The sequence below is a fragment of the Peromyscus leucopus genome, chromosome 15 (assembly GCF_004664715.2).
Source record: "Peromyscus leucopus breed LL Stock chromosome 15, UCI_PerLeu_2.1, whole genome shotgun sequence".
Classification (NCBI taxonomy): domain Eukaryota; kingdom Metazoa; phylum Chordata; class Mammalia; order Rodentia; family Cricetidae; genus Peromyscus; species Peromyscus leucopus.
Window position 1 is genome coordinate 71,465,876 of NC_051076.1, and position 24,982 is coordinate 71,490,857.

Sequence of the window (24,982 nt, forward strand, 5' to 3'; positions counted from 1 at the left end):
GGCAGATGTAACTCAAATCACACCTCTGCCTCTTCACAGCTGTGTGACTGAAGTGCTCCCGTGTTTTCTCACAACAAAACTGTCAATTACTAAGGCTGTTGCAGAAGATTTTACACAAGTCTCAAATTCTCCTTTTGACTTCATTTTTTAATTATTTTGTATGTATATGTACATGATGGGAGAAGTTCTCTAAAGCTATAGATGCAGGCAATTGTGAGAAATGTGACAGGGGTCCTGGGGACTGAATTCTATCCTCTGAAAGAGCAGCAAGCTGTCTTATCCATTAAGCCATCTCTCTAGTCTGTTTTTATTTCCTGCTCTTTTTATTCCTTCTCTGATGATGCCTACAGATCCCTACTCTACTTGGTATGCATACAATCATCTTCATTTTGCACCCTTCTATTATAGCACATTTGTCTGCCTTGAATCTAGGTTACCTGTTTACACCTCTCACTGAACTTTTGGGTAGCACAGATGGACCTGGGTATAGATTGAAAATCCTTTGTCTGGATGAGAGATGACTCAGTAAAGTGCTTGTCTTATAATCATGATAATCTGTGATTCCCTAGCACCTAAGAAGTCACACTAGCCTTCTTTCCTGCCTTTATCTTTTTCTAATAAATGTTCTATCACTACCCATGTGTTGACAGTCTAATTTATTGTTTTTGGAATACAAGAACCTGGAGTCCTCACTAGGTGCCCTCCAGATTCGAATTCAAACCTATAACATAAGGAGATATTCCCCAAACCCAAATTGCTTGTTTGTTTGTTTTAATGACTATAAAGGCCCACTACCTCCACATCAAGGAGGAAGCAATCCAAAGCTTTTCTGAATCTTATTGGACTTAGTCTTATAGCTGTCTGTATTGTCTCTTGTGGCAAAACCAATAGCATCAAATATCAACTTCACCAATGACTCTGCCAAACCTTTCATGGCTGGTTTAGGAGTATGATGAATGAAGGTGAAGCTAAGTTCAAATGGTATGACTTGGGTGTCACATGAGATTCTTCTTTAGATGCCAATAAAGTTGAATAGACATGAAAGATGGGGGTATCTCTTTTCACAGCTCCCCCAAAGGCTGCTGGGAAGAGCCCTACTTCGTTCTGTGGGACCTGCCTTAGAGATGACAGGACAGCTGGCTTTCTCCAGAGCCTATGTGTAAATAAAAAGGAGAAAGTGAGCTGGGTCCAGCACTCACCTGCCTCAGTTTTCTGACTGCAGATGCACTGGACCAGCTTCCTCACTCTCCTGCCAATGTGACATCCTTGACATGAGGGATGCTACCACCAAGTGCAGCCACACAAATGTTTCCCTCCTTAAGTTGTTTCTTGTCAGTGTCTGACATAGCAATGAGAAAAGTAGCTGACACAAAATGCATGGACTGTTGTAACCTGCTTTGGAATGGCTTCCCACCAGCTGTGCCCCACTCAGCTGACAACAGAGGCCCGCAGTGCAGCAGGAGACAGCAATACTGTGAAGCTCCTGGGTGGGATCGCCCAGGGTCAAATTGAAGGCTGTATCTATATTTTTCTTTTCTTCTCCTCTTTTGATTTATTTTGGATTACATTGATCCATTTGTGTGTGTGTGTGTGTGTGTGTGTGTGTGCAGAGATGTCTAGAGTTACTCTTGCCTTAAATACCTGGTGGAGCTACAGCTGCATTGATGTAATTTTGTCTTAGAGGAACAAAGTTAACAGACATAAGAACATAGTGTACGTAGATTTTTTTTCCCTCAGATCCCACGCTGGACATAGCTGAGTCCCTGGACCCTGGGTACTCCATAGTTATCACAAGTGCAGAGTTGCTTAACTGTGGGGTCCTATTCCATGTAGCACCTTTGATTATTTCACAGCTGTCCATTTCCAACTTTCTATCACCTTCTACATGTGTTTGAAATGACACTGAACAACATTTTAATTGAATTAACTTTAATCAATACTTCCTAAACCAGAAAGTTCCCTACTTCTCAGATCAGGCATCTGGATTGCAATTTTAAATGAAAATGCAAAATTCAAACTTAAAAATTAAAAAAAAAGTTAAAAAAACTTATTTTTATTTAAGTCTGTGTACCTGTTTGTATGTATGTGTAAGTGTATGTGTGTCAAATGTGTGCAGGTGCCTGTTGAAGCCAGAGTGTGAGACCAAAATGAGCCATCTTAGAAGTAAGACATGAAACTAAGGCCTAAGATTTCTCCTTTTAGGTACAGGCCATGAGTTACTGGAATAGGCCATGAGTTGCTGAAACTAGTCAATTCAGATTCTAGAAACCAGGAAGTGGAAAAGTACAGAGTCACATGGTAGTCACGAGGTATTGACTGCCAGACTATGGAATGTCCTCTCCCTGGTTTCCTAGGTAACTGTTTGACCAAAGAATGTTCCAACCCTGTTTTCCAGGGTAACTGACCATAGAAATGTCCCCACCTGAGGGCAGCCAATGAGAAATGGTGGTGGGCAGTCACCCCCTTAGAAGTAAGATTAAGCCATGATTTCTAGAAAGCCCCTAAAAGCGAGCTAATCAGAATTGTACCTGTACTAGCACCCCTAAATGATGTAACCTTGTGGCTTTTGCCTTTAAAAACTGAGCTTGCAGAGTGGCAGGCACTTCCTCCAGCCTCCACTGTGTTGGATCTGTTGAATGAAGTCCCTGCCTTGGCTTGTATTGCTTTTGGATATCCAGAATTAAACCTTGCTTTTGCATTCTGGCATGCTCGTCTTCAGTGGTCTCTCTGGGGGTCACAAACTGGGCACAACAAGAGGAGTGCAATGGATGCCTACAATCATCTTAAGTGCTGAGTCATCTCTGAAACCCCCAAATACAGGCTTTTAGTGAAAACCAAAACCAAAACAGCGCCGAATCGTTTTCTGAAATTTTAAATGCATAGTTAGATAATTTAGTGGGGAAAGTTTTGTCTTTGTTTCTGTAGCTTTTGAAATAAAAGTGTCAAGCTGAGTTAGAGTCCCTTTTAGCAGTAAAACAACCAAACCCCTTTTCTCCCCAAATTCCCACCACAACTTTACCTTTGAGTTACAGAAAATTTGTTCTGGAAGCAGCATGTGTCTTCAGATCCCGACAGCTCCTCAAATTCTCCTGAGCGCGTGCACAGGTTGAGGCAGGCAAGTCGGCTCAATTTCCCGGGGTTTCTGCTTATGTTTTCTACAAAGTCTCATCGTGTTTTGTTTTTCTAAGAATTTCCTGGAGATAATATGTTTATTTTCCTTTTACAATAATTAACCATGTCCTTATCTGCTACTTCTTGTAATATTTAATAATCGTCTTTTAAAATTATTTCTCAGGAGCAGGAGGAGGGATGATAGGGAGATGAATAAAATGAATAAAAAAATTAAAAAAATATTTCTCCCTGTCTCTTTGTCCCATCTCTCACCTTTAAGTCTGTTTTAAAACATTTTCTCAGAGCTGGGAAGATGGCTCAGCAACAAAGAGTACTTGGTGTTAAAAAAAGAAAAAAAAAAAAAAAAAAAAACACCCAGCGTGGGGTCACCAACTCTAGTGGCTTCTAGCTGCAGGCAGTCTATCTCTGGGAATCTGAGGACTTTTGTGCCTCTGTGAGCCCCTGAGCAAATGTAAATAATTTTAAAAAAATGTAAAAAAAAAAAAAAAACCTTTTCTTAAACTTCATTTTAACTCAAACAAAGTAAAAAATCTTATTACAAAAATACATAGCTCAAACTGTTTCATTGGGCATGTTATTCAGCCACTCTGAGCCTCAAATAACTTAATTGTGCTAAAATTATACAGAATTTTCATTACATCATCAAGTTATAATTAATGAATATGTCTTAACACTTTGCTGTAGATCTGTAACATAAATTTTGATTAAAATGTTGCTTATGTTTTCCAGTTAATTTAAAAATATGCTTACAAGATCCAATTGCAATAAATATTTACAGACTCTCCAAACAGCATTCAAATGCAAACATCCCCTAAGGTGAAGGAAGCTTGTGTGTCTGTGGTTTCCAAACAGCCACCTGTAACTTTCTGGTGCTTGGAGAATGTTTAGGAGATCTAGGGAAGTAGTTTCTCCTTCCAGAACTCATTCTCAGTCTCTCCTATTTCTTTCTGACTGACACCGTTTACACATTAATCACTACTAAGAATTTGTGGGAGGTCTACTCAAACACACTTTAGTGACTCCTCTGTGACTTTTCAGATAGGATTTTTTTTGTCCCGTTTTCTAGTACACCTTTAAGATATTAGACAACTCAGTAAGGACTCACAACCTGTGACTCTCCTTGCCTCATCATTTCTTCAGAAGAACATACACCTACATAAAATTTCGTCTCATTTTAAACTGTGAGAGATTCTGAGCTTTGGGGGATCTCATATCAGAAAAGGAAAGAATCATCACTCTGAAGGAGATGACATTGAAATATCCAAGCTCATAGAACAGCTCTGTGAAGGAGGAATGAGAACACAGCATTATTATTGCAAAATCATCAGACCAGAACTGGATAGATGATCATGACTGGCAATCCATTAAGGAGATTACAAAAATACAAAGAAACTAGTTTTCCATAGTTAGTTGGAAAGAGCACACTAAGGAGGCTCTGCTTTTGTGAGTCAAGTGACATCTGAGATCAGGCCAATCTCTTCTGGTGGTTCCAAGGAGATGGGAAGTAGTACTTTACCTAGGGATGCCATTTTTAAGCCTGTTCTTTTGTTCTTAGATATTCCTGAGTCATGACTGGCAAGAGAATCATTTAGTTTGTTCACTCATGAAGGGCAGAAGTTATTTAGAAGGGAAAGAGAAGAGCCTCAGGAGACCAGGCCTATTTCCTAGGATTGATAGGTAGCTAACAGTTCCTGGATGTGGAGGGAGCCTCATGATTCGCTGTAGATTAATAGGCAATTAACAGGTGCTAGTGGACCAGGGTTCAAGAGGCCTGACCATCCCTGGAGGACTTACAGGCAATTAATGGTTGCAGGGGGGGGGGCGAGGGGGGGGGGCGGGCATTTTTTTTTCAGTGCTGAAGTCACAGGTAAGTTGCCCATGGTCCTGTAGGTAACCTCTTCCCTGTGCTTTTATAAGAGACCCTAATTAAAATAACTAGCTTGTAAAAATGATGTAGAAGTAGAGGAGGAATAAAAGAGGAAGGGGATGAGAGCATGACAGGAGAGAGGATAATGTGAGATGAATATGATAAAAACACAGTATGTGCATGTATAAAGATGTCATGTTGAAATCCATTATTATGTGTAATCAATATGTACTAATAAAAACCTTAAAATTACCAAAGTGCAATTTTTTCCCCCATTTTTCACCAGTGAGAGCAAGGTATCCTTTTTATGATCCATGGTAATTTGCCTTATTCTATATAAGATGCTAGAGAACATCATGGTCAGGCAGCTACTTCAATATTTAGGGCTAATTTCTATTTCTCAAAGGACTAAACAATTAAGACACTTACCATGCTAGCAAGGTAATAATAACAACCAATATTTAACAAAATTCACTCTGTCTTAGCATACTTATTGACTCTTTTACAATATCCTCAGTAGTTAAGCTTCATAATAGAATAAGGATTTTGACAGGTAAGGCCAGATCATTCTCCAAATATGCCCAAATATTCCTGGCCTCTATCCCATTCCCCACCCCTCATGTGTGGATGCATATATGTGAGCATGCATACATCTGGAGACTTTTTGTGACAAGGAAGGATGGAGAGAATATCTTGAAGATATTGCATTCAGACTTACTCTGAAGTATGTTTTCCTCCACCTTATATTTCTAAAAGAAGCCTTTGGAATCAAGCCTGGCTCCAGTCTATTTGTTTGATTTAGATGACTAGCATCTTGCTATTTCTTTTATAGAAAAACTTCTTCCCTGTAAAAATATTTGCCTGCTAACACTTTCTAATTTAAATCATTTAAGTTTTTATCTGAATCAATTTTATTTAAACTCTAAGTAATTCTCCTGGTAAAAGTGGTAAATAAATGCATTCAAGTGAATAAGTTCAAGGTATACATGACTGGGAAGAAAGCTAAGGATTAATTGGATTTTTTTATGCACTGATGATAAATTCCTTGGGTACTGACCAAAGATGTTTGCTTTTTATCAGGAAAGATAATGGGAATACCCACTAGACTAAGTCTTTAATCTCTGTTGATAAAGTGAGGTAAACATAAATATTCAAGAAGGTACCAGTTATACACTAGATGGCTTAAGTTGCCAGAGAAATAAGAGCGTAAGAGGAGAGAGAAAGGAAGTGGTATGTGTTCTGAATAACTGTTAGACTGCCTATTGGGGAGATAGAATCAACTACCACATATCTGCATAGCCTTAGAGGGTTTCTAGCCGTGATTACAAGGTGTCATTTTCAAGTTATCTAAGGCAAATAATTGACATGTATAATGAGTGACTTAATTTGTGTTCTTTCATTTCTACCCTTTGATTGGAATTTGATGCATTGCTGTTTTGTTCTTTTACAATATTAATTTAGTTATAAAAAGGAATGACATTAATCACTTCTCTGATTTTAATGAGAAAAATAATACACCACTATTTTGCTTTGAATTAATTTCCTTCCACATTATTTTTTTTTCCACTTCAAATTGGATGTTTAACTAGAGGATACCCTAACCAACAACTCTGAGCTCCATCTTGGAGTTGGCTGAGATATTATGTCTTACCATCACTGTTTTTTTCATGTAACTAATGGCTGTCATAAAATGTATTTTTCTATAAAAATATTAATGTTAACTATTTCTGAAAGCTACTAACAAAAATACTGATTTCCTAGTAGATCATAGTATTTTATTCCTGTACTCATGGAAGAATCAATTATATACATATGATTTGCTTAAGACTGGGCTACTAACATAGAGTCATAGATTGGGGAGGGTCTCATGGGGCTCAACTTTTCCTTGAGGACCTATAGATAGTGAGCTTCTGGGTGGTGTAGGCATTTACTTCAGAGATAAATAAGTATCTCATGCTCCTGTAAAGAAATCCTTACCCATATATGGTGAGCAGCCATACTGAAGCTTACTGCAACCTCAAAACAAAATCAAAACAATCACAAAATAACATAGCTAAAAAGGGGATTACTAGTAGGGAATATGACTCCCACAGTGGGAGGCAAATAAGAGAATAATGGAGAATGAACATAATCAAACTGTTGTAAGCACACAACATGTAGACACCATACTGAAAACAATTATTCTATATAATTAACCTGTTAATTGAGATTTTTGAGGGTAATATACTTTGTTTGGTCAAATTATTGATAATGAGGACAAAATTAATGGATTTCACAATCCATAAACTTTACACATCACTCATATGGAAAGGGATTTAATTATGTACTTTATTCCAAAAATGGCACTGTGTTATTGGAGAAAAACACAAAGCAGAACTATCACTCTGTTCTCCCCTAAGTCACATTCTTATCTTGCAGATCATAAAAAACTCACTCTTGAGGTAGGTCTGGAGACAGGAGACAAGAGAGACAAGGACAAGAGAGACAGCAAGGCCAAGGGGAATCTAAGCACACCCAACTGTGAGGCTTGAGTAAGAATGGCCTGTATAGGATCATGTGTGTAGATGCTTGTTCTCCAACTGGTAACTTTGCGGAGGATTAGAAGTTGTGGCCTTGAAGAAGGAAGTATGACACTGGGCCTTTGAAGTTTTAAAAGATCCTTGTCTTTTTGAGTTAGCTCTCTTTGACTCCTACTTGTGGATCAAAATGTGATCTCTCAGTTGCTTTTGCCTCCATACCTGCCATATCTGCCATCATGGACTGTAGCTCTCTAAAACTGTAATTCCAAATAAAAGCTTCCTTATATGCATTTTCTTGGTTGTGGTGATTTGTCAGAGGACTAGAGAAGTAACTAATACACCCACTGTTTTAATTTCTTTTCTGTAGCTGTGATAAAATACTCTGACAAGAGCAGCTTAAAGAAGAAAGATTTATTCTGGTTCACACTTTGGTCCAGCACACAGAGGAAGTCAGGGAGGGCAGCAGGGAACTGAAGCAGCTGTTTGCCTTGCGTCCACTCTGAGGATTCAGAGCAATATGAATGCATGTTTGTTGTTCAGCTCTTTTTCTTCAATTCTATAATCCATGATCCTATTCCCAGAGAGTAGTCCTTCCCACAACTGAGATAGATCTTCCCACATCAATTAATGTAATCAAGATAATCCCTGCAGACCTTCTCAGAGGCTAAAATCAATCTAGGTAATGAATTACAGGTATTCCTAGAGGCTTGCCTCCTAGGTGAGTCTAGATTATGTCAAGTTCAGAGTTAATACAACAGTTTTGTTATATTTCCTTATTAGTAACTACTAGATGAATTAACTCTTGTCATTAATTATATCTCTCCACGGCTCTCCATCAAACTGAAGGATAACAATACACATATTAATTCATTTCTCTGGGTTTGTATAACTTTTCTTATGTAAATTACCACATCACAGAGAAGAATACTAAATAAAATTCTGTTTTACTTGTTAGTACTGCTTGGTTATAGGTTCTCAACTGTGATTCCATGAAGAAAAGAAGGTTTTTCTCTTAGATGACAATCTCTGCTGCCAGAAAACATGTCTTAGGTCAGCACCATAGTGAAAAGTGAAAAATAACATGCACATGCTTCAGAAAAGCTAAGGGAAATGAGAGGGTGTTCACTTCAGACCAGGTATAGAGAGGACTCAGCCCCCTGGGGGATACTGATAGTGACATACTGCATAGCGGGAGCCTTAAAACTAGTTAGTGGATTGACAAGATGACGTTGGTGCTAGAGATTCCGCAAAAATTGCATAAGACTTGAATGGCTGCTGGGTGAGAAAGACACATTTTTTTCTGAGAAGCAGCTAGGATACACACGATACTGTGTGTTGGGCCTCCTGCGGGTCTTTTATACACAACATTTTCTCTATTCCTCTTCAGCGATGTCATCAAGGTCATTTCTTGCTGTATCTGGAACCTGATGGGCAAGACTGCATGCTTTCCTCCTTCCTAGTACTTGGGCCTTTCCTGGGTCTCCAGGAAAAAGCACAAAGCTGAATAGCATCTGCTGAATTCTGCTGTGAGTTATCACAAGACCATATCACTTGATTACTAACTTCATGCTAAAATCACTAGCATACTTGTTCCAAGCTTTCTATTCTGGTGTATTTATCATTTTATTTTAAAGTGTGTATATATGTGTGTGTGCATATGTATGTGTAGCAGTCACATTACTGTCTACTCCCTTTGACTCAGTGTCTCTTATGGTCCTGCAATTCACCAAGTGGACTAGGTTGGCTAATTACTAAACCCTAGGGATCTGCCTGTCTCTGCTCCCAATGTATTTGGATTACACGTGTCTGAAAACCAGAACTTGCTGGGCAGTGGTGGCACATACCTTTAATCCCAGCACTGGACAGGCAGATCTCTGTGAGTTCGAGGCCAACCTGGGCTACAGAGTGAGTTCCAGGAAAGGCACAAAGCTACACAGAGAAACCCTGTCTTGAAAAACCAAAACAAACAAAAAACAAAAACAAACCAGAACTTTGTACATAAACCAGAGACAAGTGATCTACTAACTGTCCACCCAGGGGCTTATTTAAATACCACATGTGAATTTATGAGTGTGTGTGTGTGTGTGTGTGTGTGTGTGTGTGTGTGTGTGTGTAGTGTTGCTATGTGATATGAGGGCTGTGCTAATTAGAAGACATCTCTGGTGCTCTGTGTTTATCCAGGATAGTTTTACAGAGAGAAGTTCCTTTTAAAAAGTTCATTTAACCTATTTTGGATTTGACCATGGAATTTGAATCTTCTATTTATCTGTCCTTTGCTAAGGAGAAAAAAAGTTTCAAAGCAGCTCATTTTGAACATCACTTTAAAAAAAATTATCCAAAATAAATGCTCATTAGGGTTTGGTATCTTTGTACTCACTTTAATTAGATCTAATTAGTCCCTCCATAAGACAAATATTAAAGAAAGAAAATGTGTATTCTAAACAGAGGGCCAGTGCTTTCCAAAGACTCAGCAGTCTTCATCTTTCCATGCTGGGTTTTGTAACTGCAAGCCTTCAGATTGATCTTCTAAAGTGGATGATGAGACTTGAAGCACAGATTTATCCAAAAACTTCTTAACTTCACATTTTTGTGTTTTTTTTCTTCTAAAATACATATGCCCTCATGAATACATTCTTCTTCACACCCTACCTTTCATAAAAAGAATTGTTGAAAACCCCTTATTGTTTATTGACTTCTGTAGATCCTACAGTCAGCAAATCACTTTCTGTTCTCCTACTGAATGTGGACAGCCCCCACACCTGCAGAAAAACATCTGCTCACATCCAGAGGGCCAACAATTGTTCAAGGTGCTGAAGATCTGGACTTATTTGAAAGAGCTAAATTTGGGTATCTTCTTTGTAACTACTTTCTGTTTCAAAATGAGCCTTATCCTTGGGTTAACAGTTGAGATAATACAAGTTTATAGATGAAAAGATTAAAGAGTTATCATAACAACAGCAAATAATGTCCTTTTAGTTTATGCTATGATCAGTTGTAGAGCACTTACTTAGCTTGCTTATGACCCTAGGTTCAATCCTAGCAACACACACACACACACACACACACACACACACACACACACACACACACACACACACCAGTGTCTACTTTTACAGTTTTTAGAGGTAGAAGAACATCAAATCCCTTCACACTTCTCCAGGAAAGATCTCTGGAATCTGCAACAAGACATCTTCTTTGAGACCTTGCAGAGGAGCTATGACAGATCACTCTGGTGTGAGTTTTCCGTGAACAGAGAATGAGGAAAATCCCTGCACATGCATTCTCAAGAAATGTTCAGCACCCAATTCTGTGTTCAGATGGGCTATAACATCTGAATAAGATAAGACTGATGTTCTTGCTTGTACTTTCCAAGTGTGCTGTGGATATCACTCTATATAAATAAAACACTGATGGCCAGTGACCAGGCAGGAAGTATAGGCGGGACAAAGAGAGAGGAGAATTGGGGAAACAGGAAGAAGGAGGAGAGACACTGCAGCCACTGCCAGGAAAAGTAGCATGTAAAGACGCCGGTAAGCCACCAGCCACGTGGCAAGGTATAGATTTATAGAAATGGGTTAATTTAAGATAAAAGAACAGTTAGCAAGAAGCCTGCCACGGCCATACAGTTTATAAGTGATATAAGCGTCTGAGTGATTATTTTATACGTGGATTGTGGGACTGCGGGGCTTGATGGAACCTGGAGAGAAGCCTTCCAGCTACACAAGTGACCACTAACAGATACTGTAACTGATTCCTCTATACTTCCTAATGCATGCTAAATCATGTCGATTTCTCTCCCTCCATTCTTCAAAGGCATCTTACATCTTAGCTACATTCTATTTGTTGACATTATTATGGTTTATGTGTTTTTATGAGGGATAAAGAAGAGTTTTCCTACTGTGAATCATCTTCCACTTTTGGGAAAGAAGCTTCGTGTGATATTGGTGCTACTACCCAATTCATTTAGCCTACTCTCTGTGTTTTACATGTGTCAGTCTGATTTCCAGTAACAGGCATCGTAGGACTTGCTTGAGGTCATCCATTTTTGCTTCTCTGCTCTCTTTTGTATTACCTTCCACTGTTTCTCACACTTTAGCACCTATTGGTTAATGTCTACTCCATTCTCACTTCTGTGTTATTGAAAGGCAACAGGAGGGGACACTTTACCAAAATATATCTACTGATAACAGGATATGTCTGAAATGACTTAATAAAATGGAACAAGACATTAAAATTTAGAGACAGCAAAAAAAAAGTTAGTTCTTTTTGTGTTTGCTTTTTGTTTGTTCTGAAATAATTATCAGAGATTTAAGGTTATTTGGGCAGATGGGAGTTGAATATGACTTGACAGTCAGGATGAATGGAAAAACCACTGAGAGAAGAAAGTGAAAAGTTGGCATTGTTGAACTCCTAAGAGCCTTGTCAACTCCTAGAGGTAGTGTAGCTTGAATGTCAACTGTCCCTCATAGGCTCACATATTCGAAAACTTGGTCCACAGCTGGCGGTGCTGTTTGGAAGGTTGTGGGATTTCTCGAAGATGGAGTCTGCGTGAACTGGGTCATGGAGAATGTGCCTTGAGGATTTATAATCAGACTTCATTTGAAATGTAACCAACTACCTCCTACCCTTGAAGCCTTGGCTTCTATGTCTGCTGCTACTCTCTTCCTACTGTGATGGACTGTATGCCTCTGAAATGATGTTCAAAAATAAGGGCAACATATTTATCACACTAATCAGAAAGTAACCAGGAAAGGGAAGAGGAGACATGTCTGTGTAGAGTTAGGGAGGGTAAAGAAGAGATTGATGAGGACGTGAAATTAAAGAACCAAAATAAAGTTGCTTCATCGCCTACAATGTCCTAATAAAGATTTGCACTGTTAAGTTTTGAACTTGTGTTTCATTTTTTTCCATTAATAGACTGAATTTCTGATGTCTGAAGTGGGCAGTGAGATGGTTGAATACACATACTTTCTTTCTGTGATGTTTAATAGCCATTGACGGATTGATGGTGTATAGATCATCACAGATATACACCATTCTCAATGAGGGTATTTCCAGAAAGATTTCAGAAAGGAAGACCCAGCATGAATATGGAAAATAACACTCATGGACTGGCATCTTATGACAAATGAAAAAGAGAAAGTGAGCTGAGCACCAGCATTCATCTCTGTCTTCTTCCTGACTGTGAATGCCATGTGACTCAGAAGCTCCATGTGTCTGCCACCAAGAATGACTTCACTGAAAGGATGCATTGTGACTTCAAACTGTGACAAAAAATAAATATTTATTTTCTTTAATTATTTCTACCAGATGTTTCATCACAGCAATGAGAAAAAGTAACTGATATACTTGGCATTCTCCCAAATTTATAGTTCTAGTGCCTGATTTCTTTCTTTTATCCTTATATGTTTGTGTCTTGAGCACCTAAAGTCCATTGCCAGACAGTCTTTTAATCTTGAGATTTTGTTTCTGATATTTGTACACATTTACTTAATAATGCATGTTTTACTCAATGCAAAATGCCACAGGCATTTGTGTTCCTACAAAAGTAAGAGCACTTGAAATAATCATATGAATTTTATATCAAGTCCCCTGAGCTATGCTGTTTCCGGAAAGGATGGGTTTCCTAATGCTTAGTTACTGCTGTATCCAGGAGCTCCTCATAAAAACAAGATACAGGGTGACTGAATGCATTTGAAAGTAAATAAAATGCTGCTCTTTCTTCTTTGGACACCCTAGTATTTTAAAGTGACTAGATAATGAAAGATATTTAGAAACCTGTGGAACACCACACTGAACAGTCAAAGAGCTTTCAAGAAATAGGATTACATATTTTAAGTAAAAAAATAAAAAAATAAAAAAAGAAATGCCCCAAAACAGGATTTTGCTTTTAGTTACAGTGCATTCTCAGAATAGGGGTAAAAACCTGTTTAGGGTTGTGATTTATACAGGTGTTTAAGTGCACAAAAGAAAGAAAACCTCTATTGTGCATATGATATGTGCATGCATGTCTACAATATTTACTCTGATATACAATAACATTAATGGAATAATAGCAGAATTATAAGAGCTGAAAATATTTTCACATGCAATTGTGGAGAGTATCATTTTCATTTATCTACACCTTTAAGACAAAAATAACCTTACCATTTTATTGAATTCTTTTTTGTTGTTGTTGATATTTTGAGACTAGGTTTTTCTGTGAAGCCCTGGCTGCCCTGGAACTCTATCTGTAGACCAGACTGGCCTCAAAGTCAGAGATCCACCTGCCTCTGCCTCCTGAGTGCTTGGATTAAAGGAGTAGGCCACCACTGCGAAAATGTTTTTTTTTTTTTAAAAAAAATTTTGAATAAATAAAAACTCACTAGAAATAAGCCAAGCTAAGGCCAGGCATTCATAAGAAAGAATAACCCTCTATGTGATTATTTGGAGGTTGGGTGGAGGGGCCCCCAAAAAGTTAAAGAGTAAAACAACAAAACAACAACACTTGCAGATACACACACACACACACACACACACACACACACACACACACACAGAGAGAGAGAGAGAGAGAGAGAGAGAGAGAGAGAGAGAGAGAGAGAGCTATTCACCCCAGGAAAACAAGCTATGATGGACTAAAATAACAACTGCAACAAAGTCCAACTTGGTTATCCAGTGGTTTCTTTTGGGCTCACAAAAAGAGGTGTGAGTGGACCTTACTTACAGGAGCATAGATGCTGCAAAAAAATCTGCCTCACCAAAAATCCCACCCCAGCATCATACACAATTCACAAAAACAGCACAGCTTGATGGCAGCTCCACAAGTCTGAAAATATATCTCCTCTCTTGGCTTGCCTGGTCATAGTTTCCTCTTCAGAAGTTCTTAATTCCCCTAAAGCTTGCAGGGGGTAGGGTGCATCTAGAATAAGTTATATCCACCTGTATAGACATGTGATGTTTTATTTATGCCTTAAGTCTCATTACACTTCACCCCTAGAGGGTATGTTCAATTTGGAGGAAGCTGCTCTCCTATACCACGTATGTTATCACTACTCAGTAAATTGGAAAAGGACTGGTATGTGGTGAGTTAAGTTTAACATCAGGTCTTGAGTTTAGATACTCAACAGTTCTGTAAAAGTCAGATGTTCTAGTTTGCTTTCTATTGCTGTGATAAAACACTAACTGAAACCAACTTGGTGAGGAAAAGTGTGGATCCTGAATTCTCTGAAGGCTGACAGTATTCAGGGTGAGAAGCAAAGCTCTGCACATGGTCTTACCATAATGAACGCATTAAAATATACCTCAATATTATTGTGATAAATAGTTGGCATCAACTAATATATACATTCTATTTATAAGAATTTCTTCAAAAGAATAAAGTACTGTACATGTCATAGGACAATTATGTCCATCATATTTCTGTACATTAGAAAATTAGCTACATAAAATGATGAGTTTTATTTATTTTTCTCTCATATGTAACATTCCCACTGAAGTCTCCCCACCTTCTCTCCTCCCAGTGCACCCCCATCTCCCCTCTCCGCCATATTCACTCCTCCTCCATTTTCCTCCAGGAAAGGGCAGGCCTCCCAAGGATATCAACCAAACAGGAGATATCAAGTTGCAATAAGACTAGGCCCCTCACCTCATATTAAGGCTGGGCAGGGCAACCCAGTAGGAGGGAAAGGATCACAAAATGAGGCAAAAGAGTCAGAGGCAGCTCCAGCTATGACTATTAGGATTCCCTTAAGAAGATCAACCTAGACAACAATAACATATGCAGAGGACCTAGGTCAGACTTATGTGGGATCCTGGTTGTCGGCTCAGCTCCTGTGAGCCCAGGTTAGTTGATTCTGTAGGATTTCTTGTGGTGCCCTTGATGAGATTTTAAGAGCTCTACAGAATCTTACAAAAATTATTTGGGTGTTATAAAGGGGAGGAAAGAACAATATCAAATATTTGTGGGCTGGAGAGATGACTCAGTGGGTTAGAATGTTTGTTGTGCAAGCATAAGAACTTGAGTTTGGATCCCCAGAACCTACATAAATAAAAAGGTGAGAGGAGCTACATATGCCCATGTGTGGCTAAAACCTTAGTGCTAGGGTGGAAACAAGAGAATCACTGAGCTTGCTGTTCAGGTGCCCTAGTTAGAAATGATAAGTTTCAGACTCAGTGAGAGACCCTGCTAATGAAGAATGGTAGAACAAGATACTTTTCATGATCTTCTAGGCTTTGTATATGTATACATAGACTCACATATCTGCATATACATGCATACATCACACATATATGTACATAGATTTAAAAACATTTATTATATCTCAAATCCTTCATCTTTTCAAAATTCATCTTGAGTAGGATACCTTTACCTCCAAAGTAGAATACCAAGTAAGAATATAGTTAAAACTCCAATTTAGAGAAACGTTCTCTATATTGTAAATAGCCAGGATAAATGTCTAAAATTGCTTGCTTTGGATATTAAATAGTAAAACTATAGCAGACCTGGTTTGCTCTTTTCCTCATTTGATGAAATTTCTAAAAGAGCTGTTATAGCAAATGTTTAGTGTGTAGAGAAATGTTCAAAAGACAGAGTGTGCTAGAAAGAAACTGCATATACACAGCTCTCTTCCCCTGTTTTTCTCAATGCTGTGTCCCACCCCGATATGAGCAGACACTCCCTCATCAACCACAGGCAACACCTGCTAGAAGTCCAGGTAGGGTGCCTATAGACATTTCCCACTCTCTCTTACCCCGGACCCAATTATTAGGGTTGTCCATAGCACTGGAACAGAATGTCAGGGATAGCTTCCCCTTCCACCTGTTGTTGTCCTGTGGATCCCTTAGAACTAGCCCCTCCCTTCCTCTCCTTCTCCAAACCTCAACTGCAGTGATGATTTTCCTAGAACACACCAACTTAGCAGAACCTAAAACAGGCAATACTCAGCCAACACACTCTGAGAATCCAGAAAAGAAACAGAAGCCAAGAAACAAAACTCCCACCCAACCAAGACAAACACAGAAATCAGCACCCAAACCAATATCTTCTCAAATTCACATGCCTCTACACCAGCATATGAACACAATCAATAACAGCCAGAGCAATATGTCACCACCAGAGCCCAGATATCTACCACAATAGGTCTTGAATATCCCAACAGAGCTGAAAAAAAAAAGACTTCAAAACCAATTATACAGCCAAACAGTGGAGATATTGTAGTGGTGAATATCATTAATCCCAGCACTTAGCAGGCAGAGGCAGGTTTATTTCAGTGAGTTCAAGGACAGTGTAGCAGACAGAATGAGTTCTAGAGCACCCAAGGATTCATACTAAAACCATGTCTCAAAACAAACAAACAAAAACCCCAGCCAACCAACCAATCAAAAAGCAAGAAACAAACAAAAAACCGACTTTATGAAAATGATAAAGGTTATTAAAAATGATTAAATTCCTCACAGAAATTCAGGAAAACACAAAAGGTAATTAGAGGAATTTAATAAATATCTTTAAAATGGCAAAGAAAACTAAAATGAACAATTGAAGGAGACAAATAAAACTGTTAAAGACCTGAAAATAGAAATAGAATCACTAAAGAAAACAAAAATCATGAAAATGAAAAAAAAATTAGGAATGTGAATGGGAACTACAGAGGCAAGCTTTACCAAGAGAATACAAGAAATGGAAGAAAGAATCTCAGGCATTGAAGATACAATAGAAGAAATTGACATATTAGTCAAAAAATATTAAATCTGAAAAAATTCCTGTCACAAAACATCCAAGAAATCTGAGATGCTATGAAAAGAACAAACCTATGGATAATGGGAATAGTGGAAAGAAAAGAATCCCAGCTTATGATCTACAAAATATATTTAACAAAATCATAAAAGAAAATTTTCTTAACCTAAAGAAGGAAATACCTTCCTTCTTTAACATACAAGAAGCATATAGAAAACTAAATAGATTGAACCAAAATAGAAAGTCCCCTCACCCCATAATAATTAAAACACTAAACATAAAGAACAAAGACAGGATATTAAAACCTATAAAGGAAAAAGAGATGAAGAAAAATATGAAGGCAGACCTATAGAAATACATCTGACTTCTCAATGGAGACTGTAAAAGACTGAAGGATGTGGACAGAAGTATTGTATTCTCTAAGAGATCACAGTTGCCAGCCTAGACTACTGTGACCAAAATACTTTCAATTACCATAAATGGATAAAATGAGATATTCCATGATAAAGTTGAATTTAAACCCTATCTCTGTACAAATCCATTCCTACAGAAAGTGCTATAAGGAAAAATTCAAACTAAAGAGATTAACTACAGATATGAAAATACAGGAAATGAATATTTTCACATCAGGAAAGCAAAAAGAAGGGAAGCACACACATACACACAAACACACACACACTCACACCCACCACCTCCAACAAAATAACTGGAATCAACAGTCATTGTTTGTTAATATCTCTCAATATCAATGGCCTAATCCCCCAATAAAAAAGACAAAGATTAACACAATGGATACAGAAACAGGATCAATTCTTCTGTTGCATACAAGAAACACACCTCAACATCAAGGATAGATATTACCTCAATGTAAAGAGGTGGAAAAAGATATTCCAAGGAAATGAACCTAAGAAGCAAGCTAGTGTAGCCATTTTAATATCTAATAAAATAGACTTTGAATCAAAATTAATCAAAAGAAATGGGAAAAGATATTACATATTCATCAAAAGAAAAACACACCAAGATGATATTTTAATTTTTAACATCTATGCCCCCAATACAACAGTATCCCCAAGAGGAGTTTTTTGAGGAAAGAAACTTAAGAAAAAACAGAAGATGGAAAGATTTCCCATGCTTGTGGGTCAACAGGATTAACATAGTAAAAATGACCATCCTACCAAAAACAATCTACAGATTCAATGCAATACCTATTAACATTTCAAGACAATTATTTATAGACTTTGAAATGACAATTCTCAACTCTATATGGAAATATAAAAAAAAAACCTAGGATATCTAAAACTATCCTAAATAATAAAAGAACTGCTGGAGGTATCACTGTTTCTGATTTCAAGTTGTACGACAGAGCTATAGTAATAATAATTGATTGTATTGACATAAAAATGGACACAATTATCAATTGAAGAGAATTGAAGTCCCAGAAGTAAATTCACATACCTACGGACACCTAAATTTAGATAAGAATTCAGAAATACAAACTGGAGAAAAGAAATCATCCTCAACAATTGATGCTACTCAAACTGGATGTCTGCATGTAGAAGAATGCAAATAGAGCCATATTTATCACCCCGCACAAAATTCAAGATACAGTGGATCAAAGACATCAACATAAAAGCAGACACACTGGACCTAATAGAAGAGAAACTGTGGCACACTCTTAAATGAATTGGCACTGGTGACAACTTTCTGAACCAATATTATTAGCATAGGCACTAAGATTGACAATTAATAAATAGGACCTCGTGAAACTGTAAAGCTTTTGTAAGTCAAAGGACCCCCTCAACTGGACAAAGAGGCAGCCTAAGAAATGGGAAAATCTCAGCAGTGAGTCTTAATGAACCTCCCTCCAAGATGTAATTTTTCAATTTGTAGGAAACAGCCCTACAACAGCAGGCCAAAACTAGACAAGAAAATCAGAGGCAAGGGCAGTCATTTCAGGGAATAAATGCTTGGCTCTCATCTCATGGTGGGGTCACTCTGGACAGCACCTTCAGCTTTAAAAGTCATGTGGGGCTGATAAAGAATATAGTTGCAAACACTGTGGCCCACCCAGCCTTCCCTTTGCCTTCTATCCTACCTCCATGGCTTCCTAGGGGGTGAGGAGTCTGAGAGCTTCTTACATGCATATTCATAGTTTACAACAAATGTCAAATCCTAATAATGCATATAAAAGTCTGAGGGCTATGGAAGCCTTTACTCTCCCATACTCCCAGCATGTAGGAGACAGAGGCAGGAAATTCCCAGAGCAACCTGGCTATGCTGACTAGCTAAAACTGAGTATCATGTAGAGAGCATTATGGAAGACACTGGGCCTCATCTTGGGTCTCTTATGCATAGGCACATATGTACATGTGCCTTTGCATACACATGCACACCCTTATACACACATACATATACTTCCCTACCACACACAAGCAAACACACACACACACATTGAAAACACTGTTCTTATGGTTACTCTATGTTTTTATGGAAATATGCTACTTCCATTGCTACATTAATCCTGGGGCATTTTTAACTAAAGCAAACTAAAATATATGAAAATCAAATTTTCTTGTGGTTTAGATGTTCAAGTTGTTTTGAATTTTCTATAAAGATTTATTTATTTATTATGTATACAATGTTCTACGTGCACACCAGAAAAGGGCACTAGTTCCAGCACCCACATAGCAGCTCACAACTGTCTGTAACTCCAAGATCTGACATCCTCACATACATGCAGCAAAACACCAATGCAAATAAAATAAAAATAAATATATTATACTAAAAAAAACTAGATCTCATTATAGATGGTTGTGAGTCACCATGTGAGTGCTGGGAACTGAACTCAAGACCTCTAGAAGAGCAGTCAGTGCTCTGAGCCATCTGTCCATTCCCTGTTTTAAATTTTTTTTTATCAAAACAAAAATATAACTAAATTCAAGTAGAGTGCGAATGTCATTGTTTTCTTCTTTGCTTCTGTGGACCTGCTTTAGTTGTTTGTGTTATATTTCATCCCCTTTACTTTGCCTGTCTGTATGATTGCACTTTTCTATTAAGGTGCAATAAATCTCCAGAGCCAAACATGACTGGGTAAGGTTTCTTTATTGCTGTTTCCCTTTTTCTGTTTTGTGCATCATCCTTCCTCTGAATTTAACTGCTATTTGTCACTGTAATTTTAGAGAATACCATGTCAAGTTATCAAGCTTAATCAATATCCTGTCTACCTCAGGATATGTTTTTGTTTCTGCTGAGCAGTCTACTGCCTCTCTAGGAAAACTGCCTGTATATTTAAGGTCTCGTTGTTTTAATGTTTTAACTTAACACTGCATAGATCTGGAAGAAATAAATGCAAAGTATATCCTGGGAAAATAAAATCCACATTTTCCTGTTAGTAAAATTTTCATTTCTAGATTATTTGGATTCTTCCAATGAGTATTAATTGCTGCTTTTTTACACCATGAGTTTGGCACTTCAGTACTGAGAAAGGCATATTTCATTGAAAACTCAAACCTTCTGCTGTCCAGAGGGTGAAACAGAATCTTTGCTTTGTAATCTTGAACAAGACTAAAAACAAAAAATGAACAAACAAACAAACAAAAAAACAAAACAAAAAACACCTTTGGATTTTCCTCCTACAGCTGATAAACACCTTTGCTGAAATGACTGGATTCAAAATTAACTAAAAAAAAAAAACCTCAGTAGCCCACCTATACAAATAACAGACTGGGGAAGAAGTCAGGGAAACAACATACTTTACAGTAGCCTCAAATAATATAAAATATCTTGCTGGTAATTCTAACCAAGTACCCGAAAGACTTTTGTGATAAAAACTTGTCATCTTTGAAGAAAGAATTTGAAGAAGATATCAGAAGATGAAAAGTTCTCCCATGCTCATGGATCAGGATGATTAAATTAATGAAAATGGCCACTTGACCAAAAATCAATCTAGTGATTAAACTTAATCCCCATCAAAACCCACAAATGTTTACAGATCTTGAAAAGACAATACTTGACATATATGGAAAAAAAAATCCAAGATAGCTAAAACAATACTGAACAATAAAAGACTTCTATCCCAGATTTCAAGCTCTACTACAGATCAATAGTAATAAAAATTGCATGGTATTAGCATACAAAGAGATGGGTTAATCAACACAATCGAATCAGAGACACAGACATGAATTCTCATACCAATGGACACCTGATTTTTAATTTTAAAAAAGCCAGAAATACACAATGGAAAAAAAGAAATCATCTTCAAGAAATTGTGCTGGTCTAACTGCATGTCAGCACGTAGAAAATTGCAAATAGATCCATATCTATCACTCAGCACAAAACTTAAGACCAAGTGAATTAAAGACCTCAACATCAAATCACATACACCAAACCGTATAGAAGAGAATGTGAGGAATAACCTGGAACACTGGCACAGGAGATAACTTCCTTAACCAAACAATTATTGCACAGACAATAAGATCAATAATCTGAAATAAATGGGACATCATGAAATGGAAAAACTTCTGTAAGACAAATAATACCATCAATAGGACAAAGATGCAGCCTACCGAATGGGAAAATATTTTCTTCAACTCCAAAGCTGAAAGAGGGCTACTATTTAAGATATTTAAAGAATTAGAGAAACAAGACATCATCAAACCAATAGTCCATTTAAAAATGGGGCACAGATTTAAACACGAAATTCTTAACAGAGGAATCTCAAATGGCTGAGAAAGAAAGAAATGCTCACCATCCTTAGCCATCAGTGAAATATATATCAAAATGACTCTGAGATTCTCTCTTACACCTATCAGAATACCTAAGATCAAAAACACAAGTGACAGGTCATGCTGTTAAGAATGTGGAACAAGGGGAACAGTCCTCCAATGTTGGTGGAAGGTCAAATCTTGAACAGCCACTATTGAAATCAATATGGTTGTTCCTCAGAAAATTGGGAATCAATTGATCTCAAGACCTAGTTTTTTCAGTCTTGGGCATACACACTAAAGATACTCCATCCTACCACAAGAACACTCAGCTATGATCTTGCAGTTTTATTCATATAGCCAGAAACTAGAAGCAACCTAGATGTCTCTCAACTGAAGAATAGATAAAAAGATATGGTACATTTACAAAATCGAGTACTACTAAATTTAAAAGAAATGACATCATGAAATTTGCCAGTAAATGGGTGGAACTAGAAAAAAATCATCCTGAGCAAGGTAACCCAGACCTGGAAAGATAAACATGGCACATATTCATTTATAAGTGGCCATTAATTATTTTTTTATATATTTTTTTTATTTTACAATACTATTCAGTTCTACATAATAGCCACAGATTCCCTTGTTCTCTCCCTTCCTGCCCCCTCCCGTTCCCCCCAGGCCACCCCCCATTCCCACCTCCTCCAGATTAAGGTCTCCCCCGAGGACTGGGATCGACCTGATAGACTCAGTCCAGGCAGGTCCAGTCCCCTCCTCCCAGATTGAGCCAAGTGTCCCTGTATAAATCCCAGGTTTCAAACAGCTAATTCATGCAACGAGCCCAGGACCTGGTACCACTGCCTAGATGCCTCCCAAACAGATCAAGCCAATCGACTGTCTCACCTATTCAGAGGGCCTGATCCAGTTGGGGGCCCCTCAGCCTTTGGTTCATAGTTCATGTGTTTCCATTCATTTGGTTATTTGTCCCTGTGCTTTATCCAACCTTGGTTTCAACAATTCTCGCTCATATAAACCCTCCTCTTTTTCACTAATTAGACTCCCAGCACTCCACCAGGGGCCTAGCAGTGGATGTCTGCATCCAGATTCCTCAGTCCTTGATGGGGTTTCTGGGACGACTATTAGGGTGTTTGGCCATCCCATCACCAGAGCAGGTCAGTCCCGGCTGTCTCTCGACCATTGCCAGCAGTATTTTGTGGGGGTATCTTTGTGGATTTCTGTGGGCCTCTTTAGCTCTCTGTTTCTTCCTTTTCTCATGTGGTCTTCATTTACCATAGTCTCCTATTCATTGTTCTCCCTCTCTTTTCTTGATCCAGCTAGGATCTCCTGCTCTCTTTCCCTTGACCCTTCATTGCTCCCACTCATGTCCAGGTTGTTTATGTAGATCTCAGCCATTTCTCTGTGTCTTTCTTGGGGTCCTGTTTTCCAGGTAGCCTCACTGGTGATGTGAGTAGCAGTCCAGTCATCCTGGTTCCACATCTAGTATCCTCCTATGAGTGAGTACATACCATATTTGTCTTTCTGAGTCTGGGTTACCTCACTCAGGATGATTTTTTTCTAGATCCATCCATTTGCCTGCAAACCTCATGATGTCATTGTTTTTCCTCTACTGAGTAGTATTCCATTGTGTATATGTGCCACAATTTATTTATCCATTCTTCAGTTGAAGGGCATCTGGGTTGTTTCCAGGTTTTGGCTATTACAAATAATGCTGATATGAACATAGCTGAGCAAGTGCTCTTGTGGTATGATTGAGCATTTCTTGGGTATATGCCCAGGAGTGGTATAGCTGGATCTTGGGGGAGATTGATTCCCAATTTTCTAAGAAAGTGCCATATTGATTTCCAAAGTGGTTGTACAAGCTTGCATTCCCACCAGCAGTGAAGGAGAGTTCCCCTAGTTCCACATCCTCTCCAGCATAAAGTGTTTTCAGTGTTTTTGATCTTAGCCATTCTGACAGGCATAAGGTGGTATCTCAGAGTTGTTTTGATTTGCATTTCCCTGATGATTAGGGATGTTGAGCAATTCCTTAAATGTCTTTCAGCCATTTGAGTTTCCTCTGTTGAGAATTCTCTGTTTAGTTCTAAAGTCCATTTCTCAATTGGACTGTTGGTCGTTTTGATGTCTAATTTCTTGAGTTCCTTATATATTCTGGATATCAGTCCTCTGTCACATGTGGGGTTGGTAAAGATCTTTTCCCATTCTGTAGGCTGTCGATTTGCCTTGTTGACTATATCCTTTGCTCTACAAAAGCTTCTCAGTTTCAAGAGGTCCCATTGATTAATTGTTTCTCTCAGTGTCTGTGCTACTGGTGTTATATTTAGGAAGTGATCTCCTATGCCAATGAGTTCAAGACTACTTCCTACTTTCTTTTCTAGCAGTTTCAGAGTAGTTGGATTTATGTAGAGGTCCTTGATCCACTTGGACTTAAGTTTTGTGCACGGTGACAGATATGGATCTATTTGCAGCCTTCTACACATTGATATCCAGATATGCCAGCACCATTTGTTGAAGATGCTTTCTTTTTTCAATTGTACAATTTTTGGCTTCTTTGTCAAAAATTGTATGTTCATAGGTGTGTGGGTTAATGTCAGGGTCTTCAATTCGATTCCATTGGTCCACATGTCGGTTTTTCTGCCAATACCAAGCTGTTTTTATTACTGTAGCTCTATAGTAGAGCTTGAATTCAGGGATTGTGATGCCTCCAGAGGTTGTTTTATTGTACAGGATTCTTTTGGCTATCCTGGGTTTTTGTTTTTCCATATGAAGTTGAGTATTATTCTTTCCAGGTCTGTGAAGAATTGTGTTGGTATTTTGATGGGGATTGCATTGAATCTGTAGATTGTTTTTGGTAAGATTGCCATTTTTACTATGTTGGTCTTGCCTATCCATGAGCATGGAAGATCTTTCAATTTTCTGACATCTTCTTCAATTTCTTTTTTCAGGGACTTAAAGTTCTTGTCATATAGGTCCTTCACTTGCTTTGTTAGTGTTACCCCAAGGTATTTTATGTCATTTGTGGCTATTGTAA